The 14,513-nt window shown below is 42.1% G+C and overlaps 1 protein-coding gene and 1 non-coding gene across 5 annotated transcripts in view; one reads left to right on the forward strand and one right to left on the reverse strand.

The window, feature by feature from the left end:
• The window catches only part of pde4ba (phosphodiesterase 4B, cAMP-specific a), a 671,909-nt gene that overhangs the window by 609,951 nt on the left and 47,445 nt on the right, over nucleotides 1–14,513 (forward strand). The window lies entirely within an intron of this gene.
• LOC144498099 (U2 spliceosomal RNA) lies at nucleotides 4,314–4,503 on the reverse strand. Its single transcript, XR_013498646.1, has one exon. It is a non-coding gene; the product is annotated as a U2 spliceosomal RNA (small nuclear RNA).

Raw genomic sequence — 14,513 nt, forward strand, 5'->3', positions numbered from 1 at the left:
CAGCACCAGGGACCTGGGTTCGATTTCCGGCTTAGGGCACTGTCTGTGTGAAGTCTGCTCGTTCTCCCCATGTCTGTGTGAGTTTCCTCCGGGTGTTCTAATTTCCTCCCACAGTCCGAAAGACATGCCGGTTAGGTGCATTAGCCAAGCTAAATTCTCCCTCAGTGTACCCAAACAGGCGCTGGAATGTGGCGACTAGGGGATTTAATGTAAGCCTATCTGTGACACAAATAAATAAATAAAATTAAACTTTGTGCCAATAGTTTAACCAGAGAAGACCATCTGTACCTGTGGGGACTGTAAACTGACGGTAAACCAGGCTGTGAGATTGGATAGATATCCCATTCCAAAATAGAATATCTATATTCATAGTTGGCTGCGGGTCTGGCATTTACCAAATTGGACATGAGCCACGCACCAAGAAGTTATATTACTATGAATACACAGAAAAGTCTGTATCAATATACATGTCTACCATTTGGGGTTTCATCAGCTTGCGCCATTTTTCAGTGAACTATGGAGAGTTTGCTGCAGGAGTGGCCTAAAGTTGTCATTTATTTGGATGACGTCCTAATGACAGGATCCACCAAGGAGAAACATTTGAAAAATTCGGATGAAGTTTTAAAAAGCTTCCAGAAAGCGGGAATGTGATTGAAAAGAGAGAAGTTCACTTTCCAAGCAGATGAGGTGGCTTATCTTGGTTATCGGGTCAATGCTTAAGGGTTACCCACAATGAAGGGCAAAGCGAAAGTGATTAGAGAGGCACCAACACCTCAGAACACCTCAGAATTCAGATCCTTCCTAAAGATGGTTAATTATTATGGGTGGCTCCTCCAAAATCTTTCAACTTTGCTCTCTCCGTTACACGTGTTGTTGAAGAAACACCAAAGATGATACTGGAAAACTTCACAAAAAGAGGCTTTTAACTAAGTTAAACAAGCACTACAATTTTCAAGTTTATTAGTGCATTTTGACCACTAAGAAGATAGTACTTCCATGTGATGCATCACCATATGGAGTTGGGGCTTTATCATCCCATGCAATGGAAGATGGGATGATAAAGCCCCAACTCTGAGAGACCCATAGGATGTGTATCAAGAACACTATCTGATGCGGAAAGACAGAACTCCCAGAAAGAAAAAGAAAGCCTAGCTGTTATCTTCGGCATCAAGAAGTTTCACCAATACATTTATAGGAAACATTTTACTATCATAACAGATCATAAGTTGTTTCTAGGACTATTCAGGGAGGACAATCGATTCCACCAATTGCATAGTGATGGGCACTCTTCTTGTCGGCTTATGAATATACCTCCCAACATTGACCAGGGGCTCACGTATCCAATGCAAATGTCTTAAGTCGTCTTACTGCACAAGAGATTGTAATGGCTTTAAACTTTCTGGACTCTTTACCTGCAACAGCATGACAAATTTAGTACTGGACTAATAAATATGCACTGTTATCAAAAATTAACCATATGATACTGCATGGATGGTGGATTGAGAGTGTTTCAGAGGAAATGAAGCCTTATCAGATCAGGAAGCATGAGCTCAATTGTGTGGATGGCATCATCCTTTGGGGAACAAGAGTGGAAGAGGATTATTGCCTGAGGAATTTCATAGTGCCCATCTGGGTGTGCCGAAGATGAAAGTGCGATCAAGAAGCTATATCTAATGGTCTCGCATTAATGCTGCAGTCAAAAGGGGTGTCAAACAATGCGATCAGTGCCAGTTCCAGCAAAAGCTACCAGCTACAGCCCCCTGCATCAGGTCGGCCATGGGTAAAAGTTCACATGGATTACATTGGCTCATTTAAGGGCACAATGCTCCTTTTGTTAGTGGATGCCCATTTGAAATGGGTGGAAGTATTTGGAATGAGGTCCGCGACTTCACACGCCACACTTGAGAAGCTGCACCAATGTTTCGCCATCCATGACATCCCAGAAATACGTGTGAACGCTGTTCCATTGTCTGAGACAAGTTCTGAGTTCCAGAAGTTCATGGCCTTCAATGGAATAAAACATATCCATACAGCACCATATTACCCTTCATCAAATGAGCTGGCTGAATGCAGAGTGCGAACATTCAAGGCCAGTGTGAAAAAGCAAACACCTGCTTGATTAGAAACTGAAATGGTATGTTTTCTGCTAGCTTATAGAACCATCCTGCATACTACTATTGGAATAGCTTTAGCCGAGCTGTTAATGGGCCAACGCTTAAGGACCAGGTTGAACCTGGTAGTTCTGAATTTGGTGGAGAACATGGAGGCAAGACAGAGATGGCAGCAAAGGAACCATGATTTGCCAAAAGTAGAAAGAGCATTTGAAATAGATGATCCAGTCTTTGTGAAGAATTTTGGAAGTGGACCAAATTGGGACTCAGGAGTTGTGGTGGCCAGGATGGGGGCACTGTCTTATGAGGTGAAACTGTAGGACAAATTAATGAAGAAACACATTGATTATTTGAGAAGGCAAGAGCCATCTGAAGAATCAAAGCTATTGCCTGATCCAATTATGCCAGCAAGAGGTGGTGTTGTTTGTCCAGAAGATGAAATGGCTGATCAGTCAGTAGTAGACCAAAGTGCTGCTCCCAGTGAAACCAAGGAAGAGGAGGCACAGATTCCAGAGGAGAGTCCTGATGAAGCAAGTTCAACCAAACCTACCTCAAACAGTTGAGCTATGTCGCTCCCATTTGAAAGCATGTAAGTTATGGAAATTATGGTCCAAATCTTTGGTCTGTGGATCACATGTGGAAGTCCTGATGCAAAACCTTTGTGGGAATTGGCCAGGAAGTTTAAACTTCCAATGAGCAATTCTGCTGCTCCCGTGGACCCTGTACAGAAGTTTCTGGCTTTGACCTAGAGTCGGAGATCAGGGACAGATCCGTGGTACTTACCTGGATAGTTGCCTCAGAAACATTAGACAGTTTAACATCGAGTGTAACACTTGGGTAACTACCCAACTGACCCGCCAATTACACCCTCTGACTAACCTCAATCCCAACTCCTGACTACACCCAACTGTCCCCCCGAACCAGACCTGACCTTCCCCCTGACCTAATTGCCCACCAGAACATACCTGACTGACCCCAACAGCTCAATTACTATCCCCTCCAACCTGACTATCATCCAACCAGCTGACCACCCTTGGCACAACTATGCCCCACTACCCCCCAACAATGTGACTACTTACCCTACCCACCACTCACCCATCCTATCCCTGTCAGCCATGTAACTGTCACATCCACCTCGCTCCTGGCCCCCCCTCACCACCTACTCATCATCTAGTCATCCACTCACTCATTTACTTTCAATCATTACTGCTGGACCATTACTTAACAGAATACAGCATGTCTTGTTGCTGTGTGTTTCCAACATTTTCAGTTTTTATTTCAGATTTCAAGCATTTACAGTACTTTGTCTTTGGCTTGTTTTGTGACTGTTCTTCCCTGCATTCTGCATCCCAGTTAAATTTCCAGATTTTCTTTTAGAAACATAGAAACATAGAAACCATACAGTGCAGAAGGAGGCCATTCGGCCCATCGAGTCTGCACCGACCACAATCCCACCCAGGCCCTACCCCCACATATTTACCCGCTAATCCCACTAACCTACGCATCTCAGGACTCTAAGGGACAATTTTTAACCTGGCCAATCAACCTAACCCGCACATCTTTGGACTGTGGGAGGAAACCGGAGCACCCGGAGGAAACCCACGCAGACACGAGGAGAATGTGCAAACTCTACACAGACAGTGACCCGAGCTGGGAATCGAACCCGGGACCCTGGAGCTGTGAAGCAGCAGTGCTAACCACTGTGCTACCGTGCCGCCCTTTTGCTACATTAATGACATAATTAGTATGATCACCCAGATTAAGCTCATGGAGGAAATTTGTTATTGATGTTCTGCTTAACAGCCATTATTTTTTATTCATTTTTTCGTCAAAAGAACACACAATTTTTTTTCAGTTTGAAACAGGAATCTATGAGTTAGCCAGAATCGCTTTCAGTACAAAATGTTTTGTGAGCGAGAGGTGAGAGAGAGCCAGGTGGCATATGAGGGAATGCAAGTCATGCATTGAAAAAATAAATGTTCAATCAACAAGCAAAGAAACAACGTTATACTCTAGTTTGTTCTGCCTGGACCTTCAATTTGATAAATAACCTTAAAGGTCTTATTTTCACATATTCTCAGTTCTTTTTTTTAAATCCAATTCAATCAAATCAAGTCCAATTCAGAGTCTCAACAAGTTGAGACATTCCCGATCCAAGCTGACAAGACAGGGCTCTCACCTCCTGTCTTGGGCTTGATCTACATGATCCAAGCTGATTGGAGTAGGCATTGCACCTCCTCCAAGGCTTGATCTCATTTGCATCTTAGCCAAAAGGCCGAGATGCCGCTTTAAAAAATTGCTTCAAATGAAGCTAAAATGCAACCTAATGACTTCAATCAAGTACAGAATGTCGATACTACACTTGATCTTAGCCAAAAGGCCGAGGAGCAAGTTCTTGATGTGTGATTTTTTGTAGTGCCTTAATTTTCTGCTATTATCCATCTCCCCCTTCATTTTAAGCAGAAGTACAGGTGAACCAAATGAATTTTTATGCTGATAATGTGTTTTCTAATTTACACATGCAACATTAGTGGGTCACTCCAGGTACACAGGTTTGTTAGAGTGGAAAAAAACAAATATGTCTTAAATACCCCAAATATGTCTTAAATTCGGGCAGCATGGTCGGTGCAGGCTTGGAGGGCCGAAGGGCCTGTTCCTGTGCTGTAATTTTCTTTGTACTCTTTGTACTGGCAAATTGCTAAAACCAGCTTGCTTAAATTGCACAAGATAATTTTGAGAGAGAAAAGTCATTCAACCTATATCAAGTCATTTATTTATTAGTGTCACAATTCACATTAACACTGCAATGAAGTTATTGCGAAAATCCCCTTGTCGCCACACTGCAACACCAGTTCAGCTACACTGAGGGAGAATTTAGCATGGCCAATGCACTTAACCAGCATGTCTTTCGGACCGTGGGAAGAAACCCACACAGACCCAGGAAGAACATACGGACCCCACACAGACAGTGACCCAAGCTGGGAATCAAACCCAGATCCCTGGCGCTGTGAGGCAGCAGTACTAACCACTGTGCCACCATGCCGCCCATAAAGAAGGAACAGAATGTGTAGGAGACTAGTGTCGCGGTGAAGTAACAAGGTTGCATTTCCCTGACCGAGAATCAAACCCAGGCTGCGGCGATAAAAGCACTGAATCCTAACCACTAGACCACTAGAGAACCAGATTCATCCATCTAAAGAAGTTTAACATGCCTCCTATAGTAATATTCAATTGTTTCTTAAATAATTCGAGGATTATTACCTCCGCTGCTGTATCTGAAAGTTTATTCAACATGATGATCCTTCTTTATGTGAAGGACAACTTCATAATAGCTCTCCTAAAAATAATAGCCTCTGGTTTGACCTGTTCTGATCTTGCAGTTTAATTTAAACTAAAATTCGAAGTTACTTTTTTCTTAACAATCATACAACTCTCATAAAACCGACACTTAATCATTCTCATAACTCAAATGTCAGACACTGGAATCTTTTCTGCACTGACTCCAATACTTCAATATTTCTTTCTTGGCAACAAGAGCATACAAGACGTGGTCTTACTGGAGCTATATAAGTTGTATTGTATAACAGGTAGTAGAGTCAAGTTATTTAAATTGCATAAACAAATACAATCTTTTTGCAGCCTACAACATCTTCAAACATCTTGCAAAATAACCTTAAATAAAATATCACATGCAAACAGGTCAAATAATGTGATAAAATGGTGTTGAAATAGTTAACAGTTGACGTGGAAAGAAATAATGAGACCTTAGTACATTTGTCAAATTAGGAAGTGAATTATAAGACCATAAGACCAGAAGACATAGGAGCGGAAGTAAGGCCATTCGGCCCATCGAGTCCACTCCACCATTCAATCATGGTTGATTTCAACTCCATTTACCCGCTCTCTCCCCATAGCCCTTAATTCCTCGAGAAATCAAGAATTTATCAATTTCTGTCTTGAAGACGCTCAACGTCTCGGCCTCCACAGCCCTCTGTGGCAATGAATTCCACAGACCTACCACTCTCTGGCTGAAGAAATTTCTCCTCATCTCTGTTCTAAAGTGACTCCCTTTTATTCTAAGGCTGTGCCCCCGCGTCCTAGTCTCCCCTGCTAATGGAAACAACTTCCCTACGTCCATCCTATCTAAGCCGTTCATTATCTTGTAAGTCTCTATCAGATCTCCCCTCAACCTCCTAAACTCCAATGAATATAATCCCACGATCCTCAGACGTTCATCGTATGTCAGGCCTACCATTCCTGGGATCATCCGTGTGAATCTCCGCTGGACCCGCTCCAGTGCCAGTATGTCCTTCCTGAGGTGTGGGGCCCAAAATTGCTCACAGTACTCCAAATGGGGCCTAACCAGTGCTTTATAAAGCCTCAGAAGTACATCCCTGCTTTTGTATTCCAAGCCTCTTGAGATAAATGACAACATTACATTTGCTTTCTTAATTACGGACTCAACTTGCAAGTTTACCTTTAGAGAATCCTGGACTAGGACTCCCAAGTCCCTTTGCACTTTAGCATTATGAATTTTGTCACCGTTTAGAAAATAGTCCATGCCTCTATTCTTTTTTCCAAAGTGCACGACCTCGCACTTGCCCACGTTGAATTTCATCAGCCACTTCTTGGACCACTCTCCTAAACTGTCTAAATCTTTCTGCAGCCTCCCCACCTCCTCAGTACTACCTGCCCCTCCACCTATCTTTGTATCATCGGCAAACTTGGCCAGAATGCCCCCAGTCCCGTCATCTAGATCGTTAATATATAAAGAGAACAGCTGTGGCCCCAACACTGAACCCTGCGGGACACCACTTGTCACCGGTTGCCATTCTGAGAAAGAACCTTTTATCCCAACTCTCTGCCTTCTGTCTGACAGCCAATCGTCAATCCAGGTTAGTACCTTGCCTCGAATACCATGGGCCCTTATTTTACTCAGCAGTCTCCCGTGAGGCACCTTGTCAAAGGCCTTTTGGAAGTCAAGATAGATAACATCCATTGGCTCTCCTTGGTCTAACCTATTTGTTATCTCTTCAAAGAACTCTAACAGGTTTGTCAGGCACGACCTCCCCTTACTAAATCCATGCTGACTTGTCCTAATCCGACCCTGCACTTCCAAGAATTTAGAAATCTCATCCTTAACGATGGATTCTAGAATTTTGCCAACAACTGAGGTTAGGCTAATTGGCCTATAATTTTCCATCTTTTTTCTTGTTCCCTTCTTGAACAGTGGGGTTACAACAGCGATTTTCCAATCCTCTGGGACTTTCCCTGACTCCAGTGACTTTTGAAAGATCATAACTAACGCCTCCACTATTTCTTCAGCTATCTCCTTTAGAACTCTAGGATGTAGCCCATCTGGGCCCGGACATTTATCAATTTTCAGACCTTTTAGTTTCTCTAGCACTTTCTCCTTTGTGATGGCAACCATATGCAACTCTGCCCCCTGACTTTCCTGAATTGTTGGGATATTACTCATGTCTTCTACTGTGAAGACTGACGCAAAGTACTTATTAAGTTCCTCAGCTATTTCCTTGTCTCCCATCACTAGATTACCAGCGTCATTATACATCCAAAACAGTGAAATTTAAGTCAGAGAAGATAATAGTTGAGCATTATGATACATATCTCCTCCTATGGCTCAGCTAGCTCTCGTTGAGATCAAATAATTCAACACGGATATGGTTTGCCAGTCCAAGCATATTGATGGTCTGTTTGGTTCTACCCAAATTGGTCAATAGCTTTACCAGTGAATCTTCCGGAGAGTCATTGACATTCATTCTTCAAAGTAAATTTGTGCTTCTTATTTCACAAGTTGTGGAAAGTCCTGAGTATTCCACAGAGACAATTTAGATCAAATCCAGCAGTGTAATCATCTTTTTCTGTTGCTTTTCCATTCCCTATTCATTAGGAAATAAGCAGATCAGAATCTCAGGAAATAGTATTATTCAAAACGGACTGAATTTCTAAAAATGTAGTTAAGTATGCCTTCCCCTTCTGGAATAACACATTGTGAAAGAACATTGAAAACTCAGGGATTTTTGGCAATACTGACTTTTATACTCGAGTATTTATGATTATAGTCATACAAAATAATGCAATTAAAATGTCACTGTAAGTTTACAATTTTCTATATGAAAATAGACTTTATTTTTCTTAAAATTTAGTGCAAATTATTTTCAAATATCCCTTGATCATAATTTCTGGCTTGCTTTTGTTCTTTTATTGTTGGCTAAAAGGCGCTGCACTTTTACCTTTCTTCTCCTTTAAAGATTAGCCTTGAACATAACTTCACAAAGTGAGCAATGTGCTTTCCAAAGTGCCAAATCTCAGCTATCCAACCACTTCATAAACTTCAGACAGTGCGTCCTTTTCTATTGTTTAAGAATATGGTGACCACAACATGCAGTTAAGGAAGCATGGTTAATCATAACAGAAATGGTTGTGATGCAAGTAGGGTGTACTGATTGATTTAAAATAAACAATGAGACCAAAATTCCAAGGCCGCACTGGTATTGCGGGAGTGGACATTGGATACAGGAGTCCTAATGGGGAGTAACAGGATCAGGCTCATTGAGAATGCCACCCATTGGCAAATTGCACAGTAGCCTGTTTGAGACAGGGCTATTTGCTGCTCTGTACATGGCCTTTGATTTCCAGGAGGGTGGAGCTGATGGGGTAAGTTCCACTACCAGAAGTTTGCTTGCTCCTGGCTTCTAATGTTCAGTGAGTGACCTGCCCTATAACACTTCACCAAAGCAGCAATTTTTCATTAAATTTTGTACTGAGCATTATAAAACTATTGACCCAGTGCAAAGATTGCCCAAACTGGTGAGCTGCCTCCTTGAACTGCTGTATTACACAGTGCTGGTTGAGAAGCAGTTCAGGATTTTGACCTTACGAAGGTGAAAGATTGGCAATATAATTCCAAGTCAAGATGTGTATGGCTTGGAAGATAACTTGGGGTAGTGGTTTATCACTTAATTAGAGTGCGGTCTAAGATCAGAAATCAAGCATGTGTTTTCCCGAGTGATAATTTAATATCTGCGAAGAGTTGGTGAACAAAAATATTTGATGCTTATTATGCTACAAAGTAGAAATTTTTAACCTTTTTGTATATTGTCACTTTTTCCACCTGCAACTATTATGCTATGGCTATATTATTTGAATGGCCCTTTTTAAGGAGTACTTCTGTTCCCTGATGACTCACTAAGTAAGGGCAGCATCAGAGTGCCCAATATTGCTGGAGGTGAGCAATACAGTCCAGGCAGATCACAGATTTGATCACACATTTGTGCAGGATTGATCTCACCCAAACTACCAGTAAATCCTTGCACGACAGGACTTGCATAGAACATAGAACATAGAACATTACAGCGCAGAACAGGCCCTTCGGCCCACGATGTTGCACCGACCAGTTAAGGAAAAAAAAAACTGTGACCCTCCAACCTAAACCAATTTCTTTTCGTCCATGAACCTATCTACGGATCTCTTAAACGCCCCCAAACTAGGCGCATTTACAACTGATGCTGGCAGGGCATTCCAATCCCTCACCACCCTCTGGGTAAAGAACCTACCCCTGACATCGGTTCTATAACTACCCCCCCTCAATTTAAAGCCATGCCCCCTCGTGCTGGATTTCTCCATCAGAGGAAAAAGGCTATCACTATCCACCCTATCTAAACCTCTAATCATCTTATATGTTTCAATAAGATCCCCTCTTAGCCGCCGCCTTTCCAGCGAAAACAATCCCAAATCCCTCAGCCTCTCCTCATAGGATCTCCCCTCCATACCAGGCAACATCCTGGTAAACCTCCTCTGCACCCTCTCCAAAGCCTCCACATCCTTCCTGTAATGTGGGGACCAGAACTGCACACAGTACTCCAAGTGCATAGGGGGAAGAAAAAACATCAGTTGCTGTTTCTGCTCTCGGGAACCATATGTATGTGAGGTTGTCAGGTGAAGAGAGGATTAGACTTGACTGTGATATATTTTACAGTACAAAAAATTGCTAGGTTGCACTTGTTCCATATATTATTAAGCTCAGTTAGTGCATAAAAGTATCCCAGCATTTCTTAGTACTTTAATTAGGAGACAGAAAATTTATAGGATTGTAGGATGTTTACAGCAGAGGAGTGAGCCATTCAGCCCTTCATGTCTCCATCGGCTGTGTGCAAGAGCAATTCGGTTACGGCCACTCCCCTGCCTTTTCCGTGTAGCCCTTCAATTATTGCCTCCTCAGATATTGGCACAATTCTCTTTTAAAAGCTACGATTGAATCTTCCCCCAGCATATTTTAAGGCATTGCATTCCAGATCCTAACCACTCACTGCGTTTAAAAAAAAAGATTTTACTTATGACGCTGTCACTTCTTTTGCCAATCACTTTAAATTTGTGTACTTCAATCCTTCCATTAATGTAAACCGTTTCTCCCTATCTATTCTGTCCAGACTGCTGTACACCTCTATCAAATACCCTCTAAAACCTTCATATCGAAGGAGAACAGCTCAGGAACAGCAAACCTGGACACAATACTCCAGTTGAAGCCAAAGCAGTGTTTTATACAGGTTTATCGTAACTTCTTTGCTTTTGTACTCCGCGTCCTATGTCTAAAGCATAAGATGCTGTATGCTATATTAACTGCTCCCTGAACCTGCTCTGCAGCCTTAAATGAGTTTTTAAAAATAAATTTAAGGGATGTGGGTATCACTGGCTAGACCAGCATTAATTGCCCATCCCTAGTTGCTCTTCAGAAGATGGTGGTGAGCTGCCTTCTTGAACCCCTGCAGTCCCTGAAGTGTACGTGCAACCACAGTGCTGTTAGGGAGGGAATTCCAGGATTTTGACCGAGCAGCAGTGAAGGAATGGCAATATATTTCCAAGTCGGGATGGTGAATGACTTGGAGGGAAGCGTCCAGGTGGTGGTGTTCCTATGTATCTGTTGCTGTTGTCCTTCTAGATGGTAGTGGTAATGGGTTTGGAAGGTGCTGCCTAAGAAATCTTGGTGAGTGTATCTTGTAGATGGTACACATGGCTGCCACTGTTTTTCAGTGGTAGAAGCATTCCGTGGAATCCCTACAGTGCAGAAATAGGTCATTTGGCAGATTGAGTCTGGACCAACTCGCCAACTGACCGTCTTATCCAGCCCCAATCCCCCCTCCCCACCCTGCCCTATCCCTGTAACTCCACACATTTACCATGCTAATCCATCTAACCTACACATCTTGGGATACTATGGGGCAATTTAACACAGCCAGTCCACCTAACCTGCACATCTAGGGACTGTGGGAAGAAACTAGAATAAACCCACACAGACACTGGGAGAACGTGCAAACTCCACACAGCCAGTCACCCAAGTCCAGAAATGAACCTGGGTCCCTGGCAATGTGTGGCAGCAGTTCTAACCACTGTGCCATCATAACTGCCCTTGTGCCACCATCACCGTGTTTGTGGAAGGAATTGCAATCAAGAGGATTGCTTTTGTCCTGGATGGTGTCAAGCTTTTTTTGGAGTGTTTTGGACATGCACTCATCCAGGCAAGTGGAGAGTTTTCCATTACACTCCTGACATATGCCTTGTAGATGGTGGACAGCTTTGGCGAAGTCAGGAGGTGAGTTATTCACTGCAGAATTCCTAGCCTTTGACCTGCTCTGGTATCCACAGTATTTATATGGCTAGTTCAAAACAGTTTCTGGTCAATGGTACCTCCCAGAATGTTGATAGTGGGTAATGTCATTAAATGTCAAGGGCTAATGCTTAAATCCTCTCTTGTTGGAGATGATCATTGCTTGGCACTTGTGTGGTACAAATGTTACTTGCTACTTGCCAACCCAAGTCTGGATATTGTCCAGGTTTTGCATCTGGACATGAACTGCTTTATTATCTGAGGAGTCGTGAATGGTGCAGAACATTGTGCAGTTATTTGCAAACATCCCCACTTCTGACTTTATGATGGAAGAAAGGTTATTGATGAAGCAGCTGATGATGATTGGCTGTAGGACACTACCCTGAGGAACTTCTGCAGTGATGTCTTAGAGCTGAGATGGCTGACCTTCAATCACCACAACCATCTGCCTATGTGCTAGTTATGACTCCAACCAGTGGAGAGTTTTCCTCCTGATCCCCATTGACTCCAGTTTTGCTAGGGCTTTTTGATGCCATACTTTGTCAAGTGCTGCCTTGATGTCAGGGGCAGTCACTCTCACCTCACATCTGGCATTCAGCTCTTTTGTCCATATTTGAACCAAGACTGTATTGAGGTCAGGAGCTGAGTAACCCTGGCAGAACCTAAACTGAGTATCGGTGAGCAGGTTATTGCTGAGCAAGTGCCACTTGATAGCACTGATGATGACTCCTTTCATTACCTAGCTGATGATTGAGCATAGATTGATGGGATGGTAATTGGCCGGGTTGGGCAATGAATTGTTTGGCTTTCTAATTGGTGTAGGATGGCAGTACATCATAAGGATAGATGTGTTGGCCAACTAATTTTGGAGTATGGGGCAAGTCACGTGATGAAGCCTCCAGGAATGCATTTAATCACAGTTGGCAACCCCTGCTAAAAATGGATAAATTATAAAATTAGAAAAAGTTTGAACATCAGTATTTGGTGCAGTGATTTCCATGGATAAACAAAACATTGATTGCTAAAAGAGTGTGAGCCCAGGCACCTGGTGAGATGAAGAAGTCTCTGAAACATCAATCATGTTACCATAGGTGATTTCCACACCTTAACAAACATTCTTCTGGAAAGAACATAACACATTTAAGGCAGTAACAACATTTGAGTGGACAAGTCCATTCTTTTTCAATTTGTTTATTCACTTTATTCATTGAACAGGGACATATATCATTGGAAAAGGGATTTGTGCATTAAAATTTAATTCTCTAAACATTTGATTCTGTTAAGAGTCATTTTGTGGACATTACTGTACACAATAATCAGACATCTTGCCTCCAGATTGATATTTGGGATCTGTTCTCAATAGACAATTCCTGGTCTCCCACCATTATACCTCAGTCAAGGGAGAAGTTACCTTTTCTGCCCACCCCCAATACCAAAGACTTCAATTGTGTTTAAGCGGCCAGCCATTTCTCCCCCATTCTCTACTCCCTCCCAATGTTCCTTTGTCTTCTGTCTTTATGTTTAGTTGTATTTGTTTTCTAACACATTTATCCTAACTGTCCTTTTTTCTGTTTGAAAAAATAAAGTTTGAAAGCTTTTATTTTCCTTTAATCTCTCAAATGTAGAAAACCTAGGTCTTAATGCCTCAAAGTATGTTTTAAAGGCTATTCTTTTCTTGTAGAACGAAAACTCTGGACTTTGATAATTGACCTAATCATTTGTGTGCTCTAGGTCATATTTGACATTTTTACACATCAAAGCCTGGAAGAGGGCTGCTAGACAACAACTTACATTTGTAGGTTTCTGTTGACATAGAAAATGTCCTAAGGTTTTTAGCAAGTACACATTCAGTACATGCGGTGCTCAATTATTTATGGGAAGGTAAACTTTTTGCCATTTGTAAGATCCCTACAGCTCCCCCAGTTCATCTGAAAGACTCTCTTTGAAACTTGCTTCTGATTTGTATTTTGAGCAGGTTTGAGATGACACACTTTAGACTTCTGTATTTATTCGAATTTTTAGCTTCTGAATAGATTTGTGTAATTGTATATTAGGGAATTAAAATTAAGATCTGTTTACATATATATATACCTAAAATGTGCAAATTGTAAGTTTGGTGGGAGAAGCAATGACAAGAAAAAAAGGAGGGAAAAACAAAAAAGTTCTTTGGAATGCCAAACTTTCACCAAACCCTGACCATATTCATCTAATGATCTGGTAGCATGCGCTTAATATGTACTGGGATTTGAAATTTCTACCCAAAGTCAATGGACCTGGTTGGTCTGAAAAATGTTCTCTCCCACCAACAAAAGTTCCTGTTGCGAATGAGACTGGACAATCCTGGCCAATAAATCATCTTCATCAAAATCCCTCATGGATATTTCAATGTAATTTTTCATAAGCTAGTAACCTGTTTTCAAGCCCAAAGACTTGATGCCTCTGCTGCTGATAGGGCCTATTATCCAATACCTCCTCCTGTACACCTCCGGAGGTACTGGATAATACCCAGGCATGGCACTTGTGTTTGTTTCTTTTCCCTGTCCAGGAAAATAGCACAAGCTTTACTTGGCACCTCTCCATTCAGCACAGTTCAGATCAAAAAGCAGGCAAAGTAGAACTCATTTGACAGTATATCAACTATGTCAGCCCTGACCTTTGATCCAGAAGATTGTAGGTTTAAACCCAACTCCAGATACTTGACCACATAATTGGGCTGTTGCTTTGATTGTCAGGGTTCACAATCCCTTTCAAGACCTCCATCCTGCTCTAGTTAATAT

Source organism: Mustelus asterias, chromosome 8 (genome assembly GCF_964213995.1).
Source record: "Mustelus asterias chromosome 8, sMusAst1.hap1.1, whole genome shotgun sequence".
NCBI lineage: Eukaryota > Metazoa > Chordata > Chondrichthyes > Carcharhiniformes > Triakidae > Mustelus > Mustelus asterias.